The following is a 23,305-nucleotide window of genomic DNA, read 5'->3' on the forward strand; positions in this document are numbered from 1 at the left end:
TGCTCCTCTTTGGAATGCTTGACGTAGTCAGACTTTACTACCATGCTTTACCTCAACACCTTATTAAGTAACCAGACTGGCCCACTCTGTTTACTCCCACTTGGTCATTGGACGTGAAATTGGATTGAATCAAGGGTTGACTCTAATATCATTTATTACGTAGCCATTACTTTCTCTCTGTGCAAAACCGGTTTTATTAAAAAGTATGGTGCCAACGTTTATCTGCCTAAGGAACCTCAATTTCCTATATGATGAGTAATTCATGCACCCTATCTACCACTTTTTGATCGCTTGACGTGTCATTAGCTCTCCCTTATTCTAATAAAATTATTTTTTTTTAAGAAAAAAATTCAAGATAAATAAGTTATTCAATTCTTTCGATCATGATAAAATATGTCATACTTAATAATCTAAGACAAATGGTTACAAATCGTGCATGCATTTAAAATAACCCCAATAAATGATCACCAATAAAATTCAAAATCAAGACCTCTACATCGAAAAAGACGAACCTAACCGATTGAATCAACATTGTTGGTGATTCTAATAAAACTTTTTTGGTTGAAACAGATGCATCCAGATCCGATGTGGGAGCTGTGCTACTCAACAAGGGCAGCCTATTGCATACTTCAACAAAAACATTGTCCTTAAGACGTCAAGCTCTTTCTATCTACGAGAAAAAAAAATGTTAGCTGCTTGGGAAGTGGAATGTTTACCTTGTAGGGAGACATTTTATAATTAAGATTGATCATCGAAGTTTCAAATTCCTTTTTACCAACCAAGCTACTACTCTTGCGCAACAGCTTTAGATTACAAAAATGATGGGTTATGACTGAAGTTTTGTACAGAAAGGAGTACTTAACACCATAGCCGATGCACTGTCGAAGAAACCTAATTTGCATTCTGGTCAACTCATGTCAGTGACCACCACGAATACAGATTTAATGCAAAAAAATTCAAGACTCTTGGCAGGAGGATTTGAAGTTACAAAAATTGATAACTGAGTTGCAACTTAATTCCTCTTCCAATTCTAAGTATGTGTGATATAAGGGTCAGCTGAGAAGGTAAGGGAAGTTGATGGTAGGGTTGGTGCCATCTTTAAGGAAAGAGCTTCTTGAATATTTTCATGCTAGCCCAACTAGAGTTCATTTAGGAATTAGTGCCACTACGAGCAGGGTTGCAGGAGTATTATATTAGAAGGGCCTCAAAAAAATTTAAGGAAGATGATAAAAGAATGCACTGTTTGTCAGCAACGCAAAATTGACAATTCAGTTTCACCTGCATTGCTGCAGCCACTCCCTATCCCTGACAGAGTCTGGCAAAATATCTCCATGGATTTCATTGAAGGGTTACCAAGGTCCTATGGCAAGGATGCTATACTGGTGGTTGTTGATAGATTGAGTAAATACGCTCATTTTGTGGCTATTTCTCATCCCTTCACAACATTAACAGTTGCACTGCTGTTTATGGATGGATCATATGTAAGTTACGTGGCATGTCAAATTCTATCGTGTCAGACAGAGATAAAATTTTCAATAGTAACTTCTGGAAAGAGCTATTTAAAAGGCATGGAACTTCCTTTAACATGTCCACCACCTACCATCCTCAAACCGATGGACAGACAAAGGTGGTCAGTCGATGTTTAGAGACTTATCTCAGGTAGACGATGGTGAGACGCCAAAGGAATGGAGCAAATGGCTGTCGTTGGCCGAATGGTGGTATAATACTAACCACCAATCAGCTATTAACACAACCCCTTATGAGGTGTTGTATGGCCAACTTCCCCATTACATCTTCCTTACCTGGCAAGAGATTCAGTGGTGGAGACTATTGTCAGGAGTTTACAAACCAAGGAAGCTAAAATCAAGGTTATAAAATTTTATTTAACTAGAGCTCAAGCACGTATGAAAAATTTGGCTGACAAAAGGCGAATTGACAGAAAGTTCAATGCAAGAGACTTGGTTTATGTTAAACTGCAGCCTTATAGACAGCAGTCTGTGAAGAACAGGAGTAGTAACAAATTAGCTGTCAAATATTTTGGACCCTATCACGTCATAAAAGGGTAGGGCAAGTAGCTTACAAGTTGCAGCTGCCCAAGGACTCTAAAATGCATCCCACATTTCATGTTCCTCAGCTGAAGAAACATGTTGGTAGCTCGGTAGTGGCCTCTCAATTACCTATTGTGGTTGATTATGGGACATTAGTCAAAGAACCAGCTCAGATCTTGGACAGAAGGGTGGTTAAAAAGGGAAACATGGCTATTACTCAAGTATTGGTACAATGGACTAACTCTTTTTCAGAAGATGCTACTTGGGAAACTCTGTTTGAATTGAAAAAGAAGTATCTATCTTTTGATCCTTGAGAACAAGTATCTTCTCTACGAGGAGTGCTGTTACGTGCCAATTATTTGCATTTAGATTGTGGACTTGTGTTTTAGACCTGTTATTATAAAGGCTTTCTTACTTTTGTTATGTTTAAATTTTTAGTAATTATTTTCTATTATAAGACCATTGGAGTTTGAGGTAAGAGAGAGAAGTAGCGTCAATCGAGAATATCGGTTTGTTACAGACAGCGGTGCTAAAAAGAGGGGTGAAGAATTTGTGATTTATTCTCTTTATCTAATACAATTATAATATTCTTTTCTCTCAATTTTCGTTCTCTTTCTTCTTTTCTGCTTCTTCTTCCTTCTCTGTTGTTCTCTAAAATTCTGTAGAATTTCAATTGCTGTTCATCAATGGGATGTTGGCTCAAGTTCCAAGCAAGAAAGCTTGTGTTTAAAATCAAAATCAGGTTTGCCTGCTAACCATGATTGAAATGTATTGTGGGGAAACAAATTTGAGTCTTCATAATCAAGAAAACCAAAGATCCCTACAAACTAAATGTGACTACTGATGGAAATGTTTCGAATCGTGACTATATTGATGACGGGAAAGAAGAACAGGGTCAAAAGAAACGGCATAAACTTGATGGCATAATTGGTGTGGATTTTCATACTGAGATGAATGCTTATTGGTAAAACTAATCCTTAAAATAAAAATTAAATATGGGAATTAGCCTTGATTCAAGAGAATTTTGGGCAAACAAGTTTAGAGTCTGTTTAACCAAGAAAATCAGGATACAAACAAACTAAATGCGGCTACCGGTGGAAGTATTGAGGATTTGGGCTCTTTATGTGGCAGCATAGAATATCAGGATCAGACACAACAGAATAGCCATGGCGGCAGTTTTGATGACGATATTTACAGTGAGCTACCTGATATTGAGAATCTGGAGGTGGAGAATCTGTCAGAAGAATTGCTACGATACAACACTGTATCCTACTCTTACAATGACTGATTTGGAATCTAATCAGGTGCCCAATTTTGGACAAGAGACGAATGGTTTGCAGTGTGAAATTGGGCATAATTTTGAGACATTAATGTAAGGATTTGATGTACCTGGTGATTCAAGCAGACTGCTATCCTCTTCCAGGGTGTAATTGCACGGTTTCATGGACCGTGGGTCTTTAAATTTCATTTGTAGACAACTTCCAGTTAACATCAAAGTTAATAAATTTGCAGCTTCCTACGTTAGGCTTTTCAGCAGCAGAAATGGGCTAGAAAAGCATCAAAGATGGCAATCGATCCTGAAATCCAACTGATCAACCAAAGCGGTATTTCCTTCAAACAGAGATCAATTTCGTATGAGAGCGAGTGGCAAAAGCGGTACGTCGATATAAACAGAATAAAAACATAAAAAGTTTGCGCGAACCATGATGGAGCAATGCAAACAACCTTTTTTATCATAAACTCCCAGACAGGCATGCACCTCCTATAGATTTCAGTACATTTGAAGCCCTTTGGGCTTCAGCATAAAGGCTACAGAATACCGATGAAAGGTATGCAATCCAATTAGTCACAATAATCACGATAAGCATCGAAAGTTCAAGTAACAACCCATTCTCAGGACTGCAAATAATATTCAAAACTTTTAACAAGCCTTCCAAAGAAGCAAACTACAAAACTGTGATATAAACCGAACATAACAGGGGGCTTTGCCAAGCTGTTGTGATCCTTTTTTATGCTATCCGTTCCAGCACGGAAAAACAAATAAAATAAATATTAAGACCTAGAATCTACAGCATTATATACCATATGCTTAAATTTCATACTTACAAAACTTCCCCCACCCTATACCATGGAGACTCCTGCTTCGCCAAATTCATTATGGTTAATTGGCCCAACCACAATAATTCAAAGTGTTCCACGGTGTCGAACCCACAGGTGGTTGTTCATACACTAAATCTGTCCTCTGCCTCCCTTTTACATTCCTCCATCCCCGATTATGCTGACGGTTTTCACCATGGAATCTTGAGGTTTTAAACCTTGACATGTACGGACCAGCACCTTCTCTCTTTGTTCTAGTAACATCCCAAGCTCCCCAATCTCCACCACTTCTATAATCCACATAGCTGGATTCATTATTGTCCCACTCATTATAGTTATTCTCCCTTCGATTCCATTCCCAAGAATTATTCCAACAATTCCCATATTTAGTATCTTTCATGTTGCCATTATTGGCAGCACAATTGTGCTCCCAAGAATTTTCATAATCTTTGGTTTTCCAATTCGAAGATATGTTATTCTCCTTTGCTACACCTTCTTCAGCATCCCCCCAACCCCCACAAGAAAATGACTGATTTAAAAGAAAAGAACTACCAAGAATCACAACATTCTCGCTTTTATCCTTCTCATCAGGGGCCTTGGGCTCTCTCTCCAAGTCCAGAAGAAGCTCAGGATCAATTTCAGAGTCCCAATCTATCTTATCAATGTAAATATCAGGATCTGGGAGTCTTATGTCACAAGGAAGGCCATTAATCTCAGCCCAGAATCGGTTCTTAGCATTATGGAATGCCTCTTCACCAGCAGAGTCATTCCAGTGGACTACATTGTCATAAAGAAACATAAATCTCTTGGTCTCAAGAAGCTTGCACCACGGAACAGAGCCTACCAAAGTGCAAAACTTCTTCTCCCATGAAGGCACGGTTGGCTGCCAAGTAGCTGAGATACAGGATTAAGAAATGTCAGGATAATCATTCATGCAGGAGTTACTATTGCAGTAAAATCAGACGAATAATGATAAGCATATTTGTTCTCAATGAAACACAATTCCATAATTTACAGAAACCGAAATGCACAAAAAAAACTAGATATAAAAGATATCCTGAAACTCTACTCTAATTGCGAATACAGCTGATCCCATAAGCTATTTATGGAAAGACCTAGAAAACTATAACTAAAAAAATTTGCAAGCAAAAGCTGAGCAAATTTGGACTCAATGCCGTGGGTGCACTAGTTAGAAGAAATATTCATGCATTATGTTGGGTCCTGCTGGAATAATTACACATACTCTTTCTGGCAATGCATTGCTCATTTGGAACAATCCTCATGATCTCAAAATAACAATATCAATGTCAGAGTGGGTTTCCATATCACGTCTTACATTTGTCACTCAACTGAAGTGCAACAAAAAGTTCCTTAGCACCTATGCAAAAGGCATTTCTTTTTCCTTTTCTAATAAAGGAACATTATAACAGTTTAAAAAGAGATCCAGGGGTCTCTATAAGACTATGACCCAGAGCAATAGGCTGGGGACTTAATTTATCAAAATACACACACACATTTTCAAACTTACTAAACCATAAATATCAGCAATAGATAACAAAATATTCCTTCAATTGCTCTTCAATTCAACCCCTCCAACCCTCCAAAAAAATTCCTTGAAAACAAATTTACTTACAGAACACATCCAACTCTGAATTTGATTAAATAAATTAAATTTTCTCTTTACATACTCACCCCAACCCCCACACCCTTATCCCAAAAAAATATTTAAAAAAAAAAGCTCCAAAACTAAAATTGAAAACCAACAACCAGGAAAAATATTACTATTATATTACACAAACAGTTATAACACATGAAAACTAACAGAAACATCTAAAAAAGCTTTAACAGCTCTGCTCTAACTTAAACAACAGAAAATGATTGATTTGCATCAAGGCTTCAAGACCAAAGCTCATAAAAATATACCCCATTAATGAAAATTCCACAATATAAACGCACAACAGGAGGCGGTCACGTGAAGACACGCCATTTTTTAAAGAAAATTAAAGAATAAAAAAATAACATCTTATAACAAATTTAAGAGAAAGACAAAAGGAAAATAGAAAGTACCAAGTGGTGGCTTTCTGCTGTGTGATCTTGTGCCTTGCATGTTTTGATGATGAATTTCACCTTTTTGTCTCCTCCAGTTATTATTCATAACCACAAACAATTCCCCAGAAAAAAAAAAAAGATTAAAAGCACCCAAAAAAATCAACAACTTGAAAAACAAGAAATAAACAGTGGCAAAAGAACGACTTCTTCAACACCCCAAACCCAAAAAAAATTTCAAATAAAAAACCAAAAAGAGCTGAAAGGAAAATTCTGGGTTATGTGGAATTTGTGTCAGAATTATGATCTGAAACTTTGGTTTTTCTTTTATTGGTTTGAAGGTTGCGGGAATTTGAAGGTTGCGTTCTATAGGGATAGTGATCATAACTGCGAATGTCTCTTTTTCTTTTTCTTTTATAAGGTTTGTGCGTGTTCAAAGAAACGGCTTTTAGAAGTTTTCTAGGAAACAATTTGGTCTGGCTGTTTTACGGACCTTGGTTTTTGTTGATTTTACAAATTTGGACCTTCTTAGCGCTTTGCTTCGGTGATACGGACCGAGTCATTGGCGGTGAAACTGGCCAGACTTCCACGCGTTCAAGTGGCGATTGTCGTCTAGATGCTTCTGAACTTTCGTACATAAGGACGTAATAATATGTTTAGAAAATAGATACATTTATATTGGTATAAATTTTATTTTAATTTATTTTTTATTTTGTATATAATTTATATTTATTAATTTAAGCATAAATTTACATATTTTATATAAATTATGCGCATAAAATTTTAAATTAATTAAAAACATATAGTTTATTTTTTAACAATATAAAATCTTTAATCCCTAAATATATAGTAGAATAAAGTGTTTTAAAAATATATCATATAGAACTTCAAAATTGATGTGCATAACTTATAATAAATAGGGTTAATGAGTAATTTTCTCCCTAAATTAGACCATTTTTATTAATTTAATACCTAAAAAATAAACATTAAAAATTAAAGTTATGTTTAGTGTATAGGATGATTAATAAAATAAAATAATTATTATCTTATATCATATTTAGTTTATATTTAAAGAAAGTGATAATACTGTAAAAAAGGTTAATTATTCTATTGACTTAAGATAATATAATCCTCTCAATAAAAAAGATTATTTTTAATTCATAAAATTAAACTTATATGTCAAATTATACTTTTAAAAATTATATTAATAATTTAAATTATATAAATTTTTTAAAAAAATATTTTTAACTAATAAATAAAATTATCTTATCCTAATCATTATATACATCAAATATAAAATAAGATAATATTATTTAATATAATTATATTTATAATATTATTTTATTTTATTCTATTATAATATTATATACCCAATACACCATGAGTACCTAAACTTGCAGCAATTTACCCACAAACTCACCTTTTTGAACTTTTATTATATAATTTTTTTATTTTAATTTTAAAATTTTTTATTTAAAAATAAAAGAAAATTTTAAAAATAAAAAACTCTCCATTGATGTGTCACTCAAATGTTACATGAGTTGGCATTCTATTGACACTTAGCGGTTTATTATTAACTATTTTAAGCCATGTAAGCATTTCGGTGAATGGAGTTATCAATTGGAGTAAATTGCTTGATAAAACACAAATTTATATACCAAATTGAAAAAAAAAAAATTTTTAGATACCAAATCAATAAAAATGGTATAGTTCAAGAAATAAATTATATATTAATCCTAAATGTTTTTCCTTTCTATAGACCAAAAGAATGCTTAAAACCATCAATTTTTCTTTCAGCAATTTACATTAAAAGATTTCGATTCATTTTCTCCTTTTACATTAACTCCTCCATGTACTTCTTTTTATTAGGTTTTGATATTTATTCCAATTTTTATCTATTAACTTTAGGCTAGTTAATTAATATATTTAACGGACGATTAGTTGTAATCACTTCTTAAGAGAATTGAGATCTAGATTCCCTCATACTATGTTTTTAATATCTGTACCATAAAAAATCAATAAATCTAAAAAGATAGTTTGTTCTTTTCCTTTTCCTTTTTAATATTGAAATAAACAAAGATAAAGAATAATAAGATGAGCGGCCACAACATTAGATTTTGTCCACTTACATGAAAAATTATTTATCTAGTTTGGACACTGTCCATCCTTTTTGACATATTTTGTTCGTAAGTAACCTTTCCAAATAGGGAAAAATAGTCTATTCCATTGTTGATGATAAAGGATTTGTGGGTTCGCCCTCATCAATCCAATATCTTTAAGGAATAAGAATAATTAAAAACACATGACATACAATGACAAAGATTGCTATATTCTCACAAATTAGGCATCCCTGAAAATTACCAAACATATCCATTAGTTTGTTCATAGTTAACTTAGCACAAGATCGCTAAACATTTAATTTAATAATTGGTGTAAATTTGTAACATTTCTTTTTCATTCATGACATTTAAATTTTATTTTTTTATTTATTATTTTTTTAAAATGTTTTAGATTCATCTATTTTATCTATTATTGTTAAAGTTTAATGAATAATGCCATATGAACATCACATGAATGTTCACATGACATAAATTTTAACTCAAAAAGTTGAATGAGTTCACATTTTTGTCATGCACCATCTACATTGGTATACACATGACTCCGAGGTTACAAATGTTGTCGGATTTAACGAAGGTTGATCATTGATGATTTTTGAAACATTTTTCATAAATAAAAAAAAATTAATTTAAAAATTTATATATGAAAAATGAAATAACAATAATAATAATAAATTAAATCTTATATCTCATAATTCTATGGTTAATTGTATGAAAAGTTTTAAAAAAATCATGTTAAATCGTAATTTTGATTTTTTGTGTCACTAATTTCTATAAAAATAATATTTTCATCTATTTTCTTAATTCTTATATTATTTCTTATTATTTATGTCCATGTCTTTTGTGGTCTATCTATAGAATTTTTTATTTCTCCCAAATCCAAAAATTTATTTCTTCTACCTAAGCATGAATAGATCCATATTTCATATGTGCAAACTATCTCAAACAACCATCTCTTATATTTTATTTAATTCGGACTATCCTTAAATTTTTTTAATCTCTTTATTTCTAATTTTATCTCTTTTATCCATTTAAGCATTCTTATCTTAACTCAACCTATGTGTTACCATACTGCAGGTCTCAAGCTCAAATAAAATGAGGAGGGTTGCGGAAAATGATGACTAGTGTAAAACATAATCAAACCATAATATAAAAAAATATTACACAATAATCATGGATGTATGATATAATTTACTCATATATGTTTGTTTAAACAAAGTAATTTAAATCTCTCTTTTTTAAAAAAAATAGCATAAAAATTAATAGAAACTTTATACAAAGATTAATTGAAATTTTAATTTTAACGCATTTTATATAAATATTTTATTTAATTTCCTATATACACTAATGTTCAACACAATTTTATGACAAAAAGTAAATAAAGATCACGAAATTTTGATAAAAATATAAAATAAAAAAATGTTTAAAAATAAGAATTAAGTACATTTAAGGATAAAAAATTGAATAAAAAAATTAGGAAGAAGTGGTAATATTTTCCTAAAATGTGTTTCTAAACATTACGTGGATGATTTTTTTTTTGTACTGCTTTATTTTTTTTTCTTTTTCATTTGTAAAGGAGAAATGTATTTTTTTTTTCAAAAATCAGTTTAACTACTCATAAAAATGGTTAGGAAATCATGATAAATTTATAGATAATCCAAATTTATTTTGTAGACAAAGAAAAATTACCCTATACCTATGATAAAATTCTTAAACTCAACAATTTTAAAAAAAATTATTAACCTCAACAACTTAATCAACATGTATTAATCATAAAAATTTGTTTTATTTTAATTTTAAAATTTTCAACAATAATATATAAAATAATAATAATTTTAAAAGTTTTAAAAATTTCTCATACACTAACTTTAAAATTCACCAATATTAAATAATTGACAAATATCCTCATGAGATATTTTATGCATATTAAATAATTAAATAATTAATACGTATCAATTCTTTAATTTTGTTTGTAAAGTTTAAAATTGTTACGTATAATAAACGAATTCTAAAAAAAAAAAAAAAAACCTTGATATTTAAGGAGGTGTGGATACGCGCATGGATAATAATTTGGGAGAGCGAGGATGGACAGAAAGAGTCGAACTCTGACACGTAATCTTTTTTTTCTTAAGAGTAGACGACACGAAGCAAGTGAGGATTAATACTACCGAGAACTAAAACAATTTGACAAGAATACCCCTATCATCTACTTAAAAAATTTTATATTACTATGACTCTCAGCTTTTGCCGTGTTGTTGACTCGTTGAAAGTAAACCATCTAGCGCGTCACCATTCCTTGGCGACCGCAAACACCTATTGCCTAGCGCAGACTCCTTTTCATACATTTACATTTATACCCTTGCCTTTAAACGCTAAGTGTGGTACAGTTTTGCAATTTTGTTGAGCTATTGTAGTTTGTGGGTCCACTGAGTTGATTTCGCGTATTAATTCAATTGAAACGTGCTGAATTGAATTAATACTTTGCTCTCAAACATGCTTCGCCGGCCTTTTGGAATTGCTATTATTTTCTTTTTCTTTTTCTTTTTGGTTTTCATGGTGATTAATAAATATGTTTTGAACTTTCCAAAAATTGTTTATTCCCTCACTTTTCAAACTATATATTTTTTTAATTAGGGATATCAGAATTTTAGATATTAAAAATTAAAATTTTAATATTTATCATTAAATTACATGGTTGTTGACTAAAATTATTTTTCTTAACTATCTGTATTAAAAATAAAGTTATTAATTTAGGTGATATTATGAACTAATGATATACTAATTTAATAAACAAATTAACAAAAAAAATCAATTGTAAAGTAAATATGTTTAGAAAAATAACATGTTTTTAATTTCGTTATGGTAACCATCTCAAAGTTAAAAAATATTTATAAAAAAGAATTTTAGTATTTAAATATTAATTTCATTATTATTTTTACTTTTTCTCCATTTTAAAAGTAGAAATAAGTATGTAAAAAAAAAGAGTAGAAATAAGACTATTCATTTTTTTCTCGTCCTTGTTTTCATATTATTGTAATTTTTTGAAAAATAAAAAATTTAATTTTTTTTCTTTTCTTTTCTTCCAATTCTTACCTCTTTATGGTCAAATATGGCTAATTATACTCAAATCAGGGTAGCTAAAACCGAATCTATCGTCTTGCGATTGAAAAAGGCCTGAAACAAGACCTAAATCAACACGAATCAAGCCAAATTTGTCATGCGTTTGAGGCGGATCCAGCCTCATTCAAGTTGATTTTGACCCCGTTTCAAGCCATTTTCAATCAATCGACGTAGCATCAAGCCTGAACTGGTCTGATCCAATTGTGATTAGTCGGATTCCATTGTGAGGAAGGAAGAATGAGGAGAGAAGAAGAAAGCGAAGAAAGAAAGAAAGAAAGAAAGAGAAAAAATAATTTTTTTTTAAATTTTGGTTGTTATTTTTTAAAAAATAATTTTTATAATTTTTTATTTTAATTTTCAAATAATAAAATTAAAAATTGGAAAAAAAGAAAAAGAAAAAGTGTCTATTTTTATTTTTAAAAATAAAATATATTTTTATATTTTTTTTGCAAAATTAAAAAATTATTTTAAATTAAAATTTTTAATGAATGGGACAGTGTGATGTGCTACCACCTGTATATATGAAACATTAGAAAAAAGGTAATGTGACATGTTTTAGTTAAATAGCACATTTAGATTGCTCGTTGGCATCTTATTAGATTTTGTAAATGATATTAAGAGTAACTATTATGATTAATGTATACGATAACTAATAAAATATTATAATAATTATTTTATATTATGTTTAATTTATATTAAAAAATAAAATTCATGTAATAGATTGATTAAATCTTTTTAAAGTGACGAAAATTATTTTTAATTTATAAAATTGAATTTACATATTTTATTATATTTTTAAAAATATATATTAATAATTTAGATTGAATAAATTTTAAATAAAAATAGTTTTGATCAATAAATAAAATTGTCATAATATAATCCTTACACAAATTAAATACAAAATAAAATTATATTATTTATTTCAATGTTATTTATAATATCATTTTATCATATTTTATTATAATTTTATATACTAATCATGAAATAAATAAATAGATTAAATACTTGGTTTTTTACAAGTAAGCAATAAAAGCGCTGAAGCTGGCCTGGTCTGTTTCATTATCATGGAGCTTAATTTGCTTTCGGACACCACCGTTTTAATTTGCTTAAATAATGGAGCATATCGGCACTCGTTACCCCCAAAGAACAGAATACTGAGTGACCTCCCTCAGAGCTGGTGTCCACCGCTCATTTTATCTTTATTTTCCCCAACAGGGGGACCATTTGTACTGAGATTTTAATAGGACCAGAAGCTGCCATATGCAATGGTGGCATATAACATTTATTCATGAGATTTCATGAGATTTTTACATGTTGGTCTAATAGATGTTAGTCATAACCGTACCAGCGAAAATCTTTTTTCTTTTGGTTAGAGAGACCACCTATATCTTAAATTGTCAGATTTGAGAGGTTAGATCGAGACATGGATTAAATGTTGCTCAAGTTGCATGTTTAGAGCCGGTTCTCATTGCCTTTATTAATTCAGAAAATATAGGACAGCTCATGTTTTAAAGCTGCCTCAAATGTCAATTTTAAATCTTACAAAATAAGTAAATTAGGAATAGACATGTCATGTGCATGATGTTATCAGTTTAAATGACTAAACCGAGAGCAATGGAGGAAACAGATTCATGTGACTGACGCAACCAGAATGGGATATTGATCTAAATGAGTTGAGTGGTGTAGAATTTGATAGAACTATCAAACAAACGAGGAATTGCTGCCACCGAGGTTAAGTTGATGCATAATCTGCCTCCCACAAACTCATCTTAGAATAAATGATGGACCTGCACATGTAATGATGTTAAAGAGACACATGCAAATCAACGGACTTTGAATAGCTTGGAGCAGTTAAGTCTACTACAAGAAACACAAGAAAACATTTGTCATCAATTTCTTCTGTTTTCTGCTTTCCAAAGCTAATGGCAAACAAATCTGTGCTTGTTAATTCATATCTAATTATAAATCTGCTATACTACCTCGTTTAATAGAGCTCGGAAAAAGTTTTGAAACACTATGCTCTTAAATGAAACTCAAACGTTAATCTTACCATTGTGTGTTTGCTTGGTTATGTATTTATTCATTATTGAGAATCAAAATGTATTGCAGATTTTGCAGTATATTTTGGGGATGTTATTACGGTGAACAACATCCCAATTGCAATTGCAAGCTTATATGGGAACCAGGAACTCTCTCCAGCAAGATCCAGAGGCTTCCCATGGGCTAGTGTGTTTGGAAACCATGATGATACACCATTTGTGTGGCCAATGGACTGGTTTTCATCTCTGGAATTCCTCAGCTTGTTTGCCCTGTGCCACTCAATTCTTCATATTCAGGTAAGCAGGATGATCAGAATGTAGATGATAACTAGTCAGGGTTGCCAGATCAGACTACTGAACTTTTTTTCAATGAAAATTCTGAACGTATTATCGCCCCACTAGCTAAAAAATACCTTATCAATATGTTATTGTAATACTTGATTGAAACATCAAGAGCGAATTAGGATTTCGCTTCGATCTCAAATACTTGTTACTGCCAAGATCTTCAACTTTGAGTGGTAGTCTGTCTGATGAGAAAATTTTGAAATTAGGTAGTGGAATATGATTGATAAATTCCAAATATCCTTCTGTTTAATCATTTGCATCATTGTGGTCAAAATTCTTTTGAATCACACAGCATGTAATACTTATGTGATTTCTTTACCAGTCTGATCTAGCACAAGTGGCCAATATGCCAAATTAACATTGCTGTTAAAATATATATGCATTTGTTTTGCGTTTGCATGTATGATGGTTCAAGCACATATCTGAAGAAATCGATCCTGATTCAAGGTAGAAAAATGGTTGCATGATTTCTCTTTGAACAATTTTTCTCGGTGTTTTATTAGACAGGTTTCTTGAAACATAAGTTGAAATTCTTACTGATTTTTCATATATACATTAGCCAGGTTAGGTAATAAGGGATGAAAATGTAAAGGTAAATGGATGAATAATTCTACATATTGGTGTCATGATGTTTGTCCTCGGAGGAAAAGAGAACATTTCAACTGTGTCAACTTGATTAAATTCCGATGAGTTTACTCTGATTTTTTATGTCTTTATAATAGAAGGATGCTCAATTCAAGCAAATAGAAGACCTTTCTCTCAAATTTTATTTCCTGTGTTTGTGTGAACGATAGACATGTTATTTGACTGACTCCCAGAGCTAATCTTGTGGCATATGCCACGTAAAACTTATAAGAAGGTGGCTCCCTAAGTTTAGAATACGCAAGCCTTGTGTCGGTTCCATTAACAAATAAAAGGTTGCCGCTCAAGAAGCTGAAATGAGCATCACGAATATGGTTGTCGAAAGGTATTTCATGGATAAATATGCTTTTTTTTTTGGTACAGAGTCCTAGTATATGTCTCTTTTGTCCATAAACCTTACCAAATTCCTAAGATTTGGAGGTTCTTAACATGTTATTTCCCAATATTTACTGTATTATAAAAGGACAAAACAAAATGAACAGGCTAACTGAGCAGAAGAGATTGAGATATATGTCCTGAAATATCTTTGTCTAATCCTTATTTACAGAAATCAAGTGCATTTTCAGTTTGGAGAATGCAAAATGTAGCGACTTTTTTAGTCGGAAATTTGTCAAACTTAGAGAGACCGACAGAGAGAGATAGGAAATGTGCTATACATCACCTGTCATTTTCTTTGTCGGGCTGGATGTTTGACCGATTAGTTAACACATGGTAGACCCATGTTTTATTCTATAATTATTGGCTGTTTCTTCTTCCGCCTTTTTTTTTTTTTTTTATTAAGCAAACCTACCTTTGCTACCTTCCATGATAAGATCTAAACGAGAACCATAGAATGGACAAACTCTTGTCATTAGTTTTTGTCCTATCTTCCTTAGTGAGTTACTCAAGAAAAATTTCCAATAAAAATGTTAATAATAAATTTAAGTGGTTAGATTAATAAAGTTTAATAATATGTAAAAATATATTAAAAACATCTTTTATAATTAAAATTTAATTGATATTTATAGTTACCTTATTTGATCCGGGTCTGAATTAATTGGATTTGAACCAATTAGGTCCAAACAAATTAGGCCTAAATTTATTCAAGCCCAATTCTCATTTTATTTTTATTTTTTGTTATATTTTATCTTTACTCTTTTGTATATATCTAACGTTGATTATTTATTTATTTATTTATCCTTGATTTTTTAAAATTAATCTTTGGTTTTTATAGTATCAGATTAAGTGTTAATAATAATAATAATAATAATAATAAATATTAATATTAATATTAAAGATAAAAGATAATTCTTAAAGTTTAAAAAAAAAAAAATTTAAAAATTTTTTTGTCGAGAATCAATCTAAGAAAGATTAGCAATAAAAGCTAGGTGTTATTAGAATTGAAATTGGATTTAATTTGTAAAGGATAAATTCTAATTTTTTTTATGATAACACAAAAATCTTTTTGAAAATTGAATCATGGTTAATTTAAAATTATCTTAAATTAGTCCTATAAAAAGACCTGTTATCAACAACCAAGAATACAAAGGAATCAACGAAGAAAAAATTAGAGAACAATTGGAGAAAGTATGCAGCAATTAAAGTGAAAAAAAGAAATCTTTGGCCTCTACTTGGATGTGTGACTTTTTACGCTCTCGATGTGATCCATCAGCTCATTAAAAGCAGTGTCACATTCCCTAGCCATATTTTGGGCCTTTACCCCTTTACTTTTCTGCCTCATTAGCCATTTTCTTACACCTTTGATGCAACTCTAACAGGTCATTAATGGTTATGGCTCATTCTTTAATGACTTTTTCCATCTTAACTTTTTGTTTTCTTATTTCTTCTTCTATCTTTTCCTTCTTTTTTTTTTTTTGGAGCTTTTAAATCTGTAACCTCAATTTGCTCCTTTTAGCTTTGAATTTTTTTTTTGTAAGCTTCAACTTTGAGGGTAATTCTTTCACATGCTATTCCACAGATTGGCAGAAACTTTTAAACACAACTTATTTACCCCTTCTCGCTTTTTATGTCATATATCCTAGAGTGACATTGTCAGTGAAGGATCTAAGATTAACCCTCTTAGACTTTTTTCATGCCTTGATTATGCTATCGATCTTTTAAAAGGTTTTAGGCTCACCATATAGGTAGTCTAATTAATTCAACTTGTGTGTCATGGGAAGAAACTACTCAGCTCCATATTCTTTTCATACCATAAGAGGTGCATAACTTATTGATCCTCATAATCCTAAAAGTGGGACCTCAGTTTCATCTCCATATTGATACAACATAGGTTCTCGACTCATCCATCAGACTAGCCACTGCACTTAACTACTTGTGAGCCCTTGTAGAAAACATTCACGCTCATTTTTTATCTTCGTTTATGGCCATTTGCTTTTATAGAATTTCCTAATAGGATTTCGATTGTAAAAATAGAGTTTGGAGAAAGCACTCTTTTTTACATTTAAAACGACTCTTCATCTATAAATACAACAATGGTGTGTAACCCAAAAATCGCTTTTTATCATTTCGTCGACAATAATCCAATGACCTAATGGTCTTTGCCAAGGTCGCTAATGAAAGATTGCATCATCTTTCTATTTGCTCAAACAAATCTAGCACCTCTATCTCAACATGGCCCAGGACTTTAAAAAAGGTCACCATACCATATATGGCTAAGGCAAATACATTCAATCTTTGGTCATCGTCTGGAGGCTTTATAATGAAGTCACGAAAAAACTCTCAAGGAATGCCTTTATATGCTATTTTTCTTAGATATGTGAATATACAAACTCCTTATTGACTCCCAAGATATGAGTTAACTTCTTGCGATACCTAGGTTTTTGTTTCTTCATATAAACTTTGTTTGGATGTTAGAAATGCGCATATACTAAAATTGAATACTCTTCTATGGTTAGCACCATATCTACTTTGCTAAAGATAAAACAATAATAGGAAGGGTCCTAAAATAGCACCATTGCTTTTGTGAGTAAACTCTCAACTTTTACTAACAAGAGGTGTGCAATATGGTCAAATTTATGATAAAAGGCTTACTATTTTGATGAACTTATGTTTTTTCATATGCTTGTCAAATCTTATAGATCATTTTATTTGATGAGTATCCAGACTTTTTTAGGTAATGTAGAAACATAGTCGAGTGGTAAACAATCTATTTCCTTTTGTTGGATCTTTCCTGATTCAATCTTCAACTCATTAGGTGACTTGCATTTGACGAACATGGACGAAGCACAAACTCGATGTTTCGTAGGTTCCATGAAAGCTTTTTATTGAAAATATCTTCTGGGCAAATATGTTATGCAATTTATATGCATGTTTTATGAGTATGCAAAAAGAAAATCAAAGAAAGAAATTCGTTAGTTAATGTAATATAAAAAATAAAATGAATCATGTTAGTACAAAATAAATAGAATATAATAATATGATCCTAAACTCTGGGTCAATTCTAAAAGGTAAAAGAGACATGGTTCTACTTATAGATTGGCTAATAATGTTAACTATATATGTTTTGGGTTAATTCTAGCAGTTTTCAAATTATTTTTTTCATCATTATCCATCACAGACTAGTAAGGCACTCTAATCTTCACCTATTATAGGCTACAAATGAAAATAGTTCGATTTAAGTGAGAGTATTTTGTTAGCCTATGTAGAGATATAAAATCTAACGAAAGCATAGGTACTTTACTCTTTCTTAAAAGGATGAAGCTCGAATGTAGAGCTCATGTTATGCATATATACATGAATAATAATATATAACATAAAAACAAAACACAAGAAACAAAACAAAAGTTCAAAATTTTATTAAAATAGGCGTGGATAACATGAAATTATTTACTGACTTGACTCTCGATATATCCCCAACGGAGTCGTCAAACTGTCATAACGTATAGATCCGTAGATTTATCGCTAGACATAAACTTATGAGTTGCCATCAAATTTTTTTTTTATTTAGGTGAGGTTAGTCTCCAAACTGAATCTATTGCATTTTAAAGAGAAATTTCAAGCTTGATTTAGGCATTTTAAAATTTAGATTTTAGTCCATGAAACTAGAACTAGGTCTGAAAGTGCAATTACATGTGAGAAAAATTATAACACCCTCACAACGCTTATCAAATGATGATACTAGTTTAATTTCATGTTATCCAAGCTTTAAAATGTATTTTTAATTTACCAAGTAGATTTAATATTAAAAATTAGTCTTAAAGTTACTCCAATTATTTAGTAATAATTTAAGATAATTTTTTAACCTCAAGAGTATTCAAGGAAACTCGAGTCTCACTCTGAAAATGTTTCGTCGACGGATTCGTTAATATATTTTTCTAAGAAATTATTTTTAAAAATAATTAATAAAATTCTCCAATCGTTTGATAGAATTTTATATTAATGCATATCCCCTAATCATTTGGTGAGGTTATTATTAAAAAAAATTTTTGTGAATTTTTTTTTTAAATGAGATCATTAAATCTTTCAATAATTTGGTAGCATCTAATAAAAATTTAAATTCTTCAATCGTTTAGTAAAATTGAAAAAAATAATTTTTTGAAAATTCATTAAGTACTTCAATTATTTCATAAAACTTAATTTGAGATTGAATTTTCTAATCATTTGGTAGAACTAAAAATATTTTAATAATTTTTTATTAAAAAATCGTTATACAATTCTTCAATCGTTTGGTAAAACGATTTTTTTAAGTTTACGTGTGCATGAGATATTGTTGCATTATAGTGGGACAAGTAAGAGAGGAGAGGCAAAGAGGAAGAGTGAACAATCTTAAATAGTCTTGATACCGATCAGTGCATGGGAAGATGGATAAGGGGAGGATGCCCTAAAAGCAAGGTAATAAAAAAATGTGTTCTTTGAGATGGTATAAATGCGATGCTAATATCTCCAAAAGCCTGTCAAATTGTTACGAAAAGTTATTTACAATGCTAGCTAGAGTGAACTTTTTTCAAAGAAAATTCTGAATATATTATCACCCCCACTAACTAAAGAATACCTTGTCAATAAATTTGAATGATCCAACTGCATCGAAAGGAAAATCTTTTCTGATCATTTAGCAACCAGGATGAACTCCCCAAGTCTTCCTCAGACCCACCGCATACCCGCAACAATATAGGAAAAACACGGGCACTGCTAAGAAAATAGATGTCACAAGTAATAACTGGAGAAGGGCCACTCTCAAGGCACTTGAGCTTCCAGCTACAAATTTCGAGTCCCGTCGTTATGACATATTTGTTCATGATAGTCCTGACACTTGACTGTAATCTGTATAATATCAAGGCTTGAAAACCTCCAAAATCCAAAGCCGTTTAATTAGAAGTCCATGGGCCACAAATTCTACTTCTCCACATATTACCCATAAAATGAATTTTTTTTATTTGAAAAAGGAAAATTTCTTACTCAATGGCCTAAATACATCTTTGTGCGTTTGAGGAAAAATTAAATGCTCGATGTTCCTCTAAATTATACCTAAGCGAGCCAAATTGAGTTTTGATCGAATCAATTCAGTTTAGATCATTTCAAATTTTTTAAAAAAACAATTGAAATAATTTTCAATTAATCATTTTGGTTTTTTGTTATTTTGAGTTCAAATCATTTCATATACGGACTATTTTTAGTTTGAGCCAATTTGATTTCGAGTCATTGCAATTTTGATATTTTGAACTTAACATTCAAATTATTTAGATATGGGTTATTTGGGCATGGATTATTTCATGTTTAATTTGTTAATTTTTAGAATCATATTAGATTAAATTTAAATAGTTTATTTGATTAAGTTCGAGTCATATTTTATTATAATTTTATTAAAAGATAAAATTAAAAAATAATATTTTAAAAATAAATATAAATATTGTAATTTATATGCTTTAAATTAAAACTAATTTTTATATAAATAAAAAAATGTGATTTTATTAGATTTGATAAACTTAAATACATCACGATGACATAACACTAAAATTATATAAAAAAAATTATATGAATTTTAAAAAAATATATTTCATGCTTAGTAATGTCGACATAAATTTTGACACATATAAAACATAAAAAATATGTTTCATTAAATTGTTCCATATGAGCACAAGTATTATACACAAGAAACTTGTTTGTCACGTTTGATAAGTTTAATAGTTTTTTATATTTATTTTAATTTAATATAAATATATAAAAAAATATTTTAAACTTTTAATTATAATCACAATTACTTATTTAATATAATCATATAAAAATTATTTTAAATATTTATTTAGGATACACATTTAGTATATAATTATTTTTTATATTAATAATATAAGTACAATATAAATAATCATTTTAGTATAATTTTAGCTCATTATTTAGTAGTTTATTATTTTGGATTTTAATATAATTGTAACTCATAATATAATTTATTATAGATTACATGATTAAAAATTAATAATATAATTATAACATAAACATAATGTATAAAAATCAAATAATTTATACCCATGTCTAATTATAAGACATTATATAATTTCTTCTAAATATACATTGATTTGTATACCTATAATAATTAAAAATATATAATTTATTTTAAATCATATTATAAATTATAAGAAATTTTATAAGCAACACAACGTAAATATAATTTATACTAGTTTGATATTAAAAAGCATATATATTAATTTGACATTTTCAATAATTTTAATAAGATATCATTTGTCTTATATTTATTATTTTTATTTGTGTTGTATTTATTATTTTTATTAAATTAATGTTTTAAAATAAAATTATACTTAATTTAGTTTCAATTATTTTGGATTAATTTTTCGGATAACTTTGAGTCCAAATTATTTTGATTTCAGATCATTTTAAATTTAAACAATTTCAATTTTGATTTGATTTGGGTTCAGATTATTTTTAGTTTTGGATTGGACGAGATTAAATTGTTGACTTTTTATGATCAATCTAAACATGTTGAGTCATGACTCATTATTCAAATAAATTAAATGAATTTTTAAAGTTCGCATAAATACTAACAAGTATACTCTAAATCTTAGTTTTAATATATTATTATGCTCCATACAAAGGTAGTTTATTTTACATAAATGATAGCATGCTTTTCTTCATGTGCATGCTCTTTCCGGAATTGGTCCCTTTCTTGTTTTTGTTTACGTTATCTTAATAGATGCTGACCATTGAAATAAAAAATTTATAGCTAGCTTCGCCGAAGCTTTCTGCTTTGGTATGATTATCAAAGGGTAGTCCCATTTTTCAAGACAAATCTAGAAACGAAGATAATAATTATAACACTCCATTATTTTCTTTTTATAAATTGTTCTAAATCAATCAAGGAAAGGCTTGCATTGATGTTGGCAAATGGGGTGTGTTTAATTATAGCGACAGTTGTAGTAAACTATGTTTCTCCTTTTCCTTATATCCATTGTAATGAGAAGTTGGTAGCTTCAAATGGGGGAAAGAGAACAGGAATCTAGTTTTAATATTGTTCATCATCTTCTTCTTCTTCTTTTTTTTTTTTTGTGAAAAGAAAAGTTTTTTCCATGGCAAGAGATGATTGATTGATCCATGTTCTTGGCATGAGAAATTTTAGCACAGATCATTCTCATCATTTTCTACTTTGAAGTGTTTTTTAATTCAAAAAGAGAGATGAATCATTACATTGGCTAGTGTTTACTTGTTGATTTATCATCTTGTTTGACTGGTCATTTCAACAATGCAACTATTATTAATGACACACTATACTTTAAAATTTAGATAAAAGAAGATATCTAATTTTTAGATTATATGAAAACATAAATAATCTCCCTTACTTATGTAAGTATTGATTTAATCGATCAATTCATTCATTCATATCTAACAACAATTTCTTTTAATTATCAAAGAGTTGATTTAATTGATTAATTCGTTCATTCATATTTGATGATAAAAAAAATTTTAAATTTGAACATAAATAATTTCTATTCGATGTTATCTGAAATGTAAGCTCGTGGTAAAGTGAAAAAATTACAAAACAATTTATTTATCCCTCAATTTTTTTAATAAAAAAACAAGAATTTTTTTTGTAAATCTTATAAACTTCAGTAACACATGACCGGACTAATTAAGATCAACAAATTTGTATATGCTATGAGTATTTTACATTTAGATTATATATTAAAAAATTAAAAGGAAAATTGAGTGATTGTAAAAATTAATTAAGTTTGAGCGTGCTCAAAATCAGGACAATTTTTAATACCATTGATTAATCAAATCTAAATGGAATTAATACTAATCATGTCTACAAAATTATACTAATCTTTTTAGCAAAGTTGGCCTTTCATATCTAAAGTGTAACGCAAGCTCCTCCACAAATATGTGCCATATCGTAGGTGGTTGTGACAGTGAACAGCTCAAAAGCAACTTTTTTCATGTGTCTAATTAGGACAACTCATGGCAGCTGAATTGGGCAAAAGTTTAACGAATTGTTTTGCTTTATTTTGCTGACTTTTATCCTTGGGTCATTCCAAAGCTCCAAAGCCACATTGCAAAAGATGCCAACACCTTAAAAAGATGTTGCATTTTTTGCGGATTTTCCCTTTTTTTTCTTCTCCTAAAAACCATCCTTTTTTATAACAGTTTTGTCGCTTCTTGCTTTTTATTTTTTTTAAATACTTTTTATATATACCATAAATTTATTTAATTGTTTTATATAATTATTTTTTAAAAATAATTTTTAAAATTTAAATTTTAACCCTTATAATTATTTTTATTTTTAGAGTGTAATTTAAAAAAAAAAAAAAACTTTCTCTTTGATACTATACTATATAATATAAAAAAATTTACTTAAGACATATCATGTTAGTCTTTGACTCAACTTCGTTAAGTCAAATATTCAAAT

The 23,305-nt window shown here is 29.7% G+C and overlaps 1 pseudogene across 1 annotated transcript; it reads right to left on the minus strand.

Moving 5' to 3' along the window:
* Positions 1 to 3,922: 3,922 nt before the first annotated feature.
* LOC111295667 (uncharacterized) lies at positions 3,923 to 6,625 on the minus strand (annotated as a pseudogene). Its single transcript, XR_016327529.1, has 2 exons — positions 6,213 to 6,625; positions 3,923 to 5,039 (listed from the first exon to the last, which is right to left on the minus strand). The product of XR_016327529.1 is annotated as an uncharacterized LOC111295667 (transcript).
* Positions 6,626 to 23,305: the final 16,680 nt, after the last annotated feature.

The sequence above is a fragment of the Durio zibethinus genome, chromosome 14 (genome assembly GCF_047325235.1).
Source record: "Durio zibethinus cultivar Kanyao isolate XHJ-2024 chromosome 14, ASM4732523v1, whole genome shotgun sequence".
In the NCBI taxonomy this organism is placed as follows: Eukaryota; Viridiplantae; Streptophyta; class Magnoliopsida; order Malvales; family Malvaceae; genus Durio; species Durio zibethinus.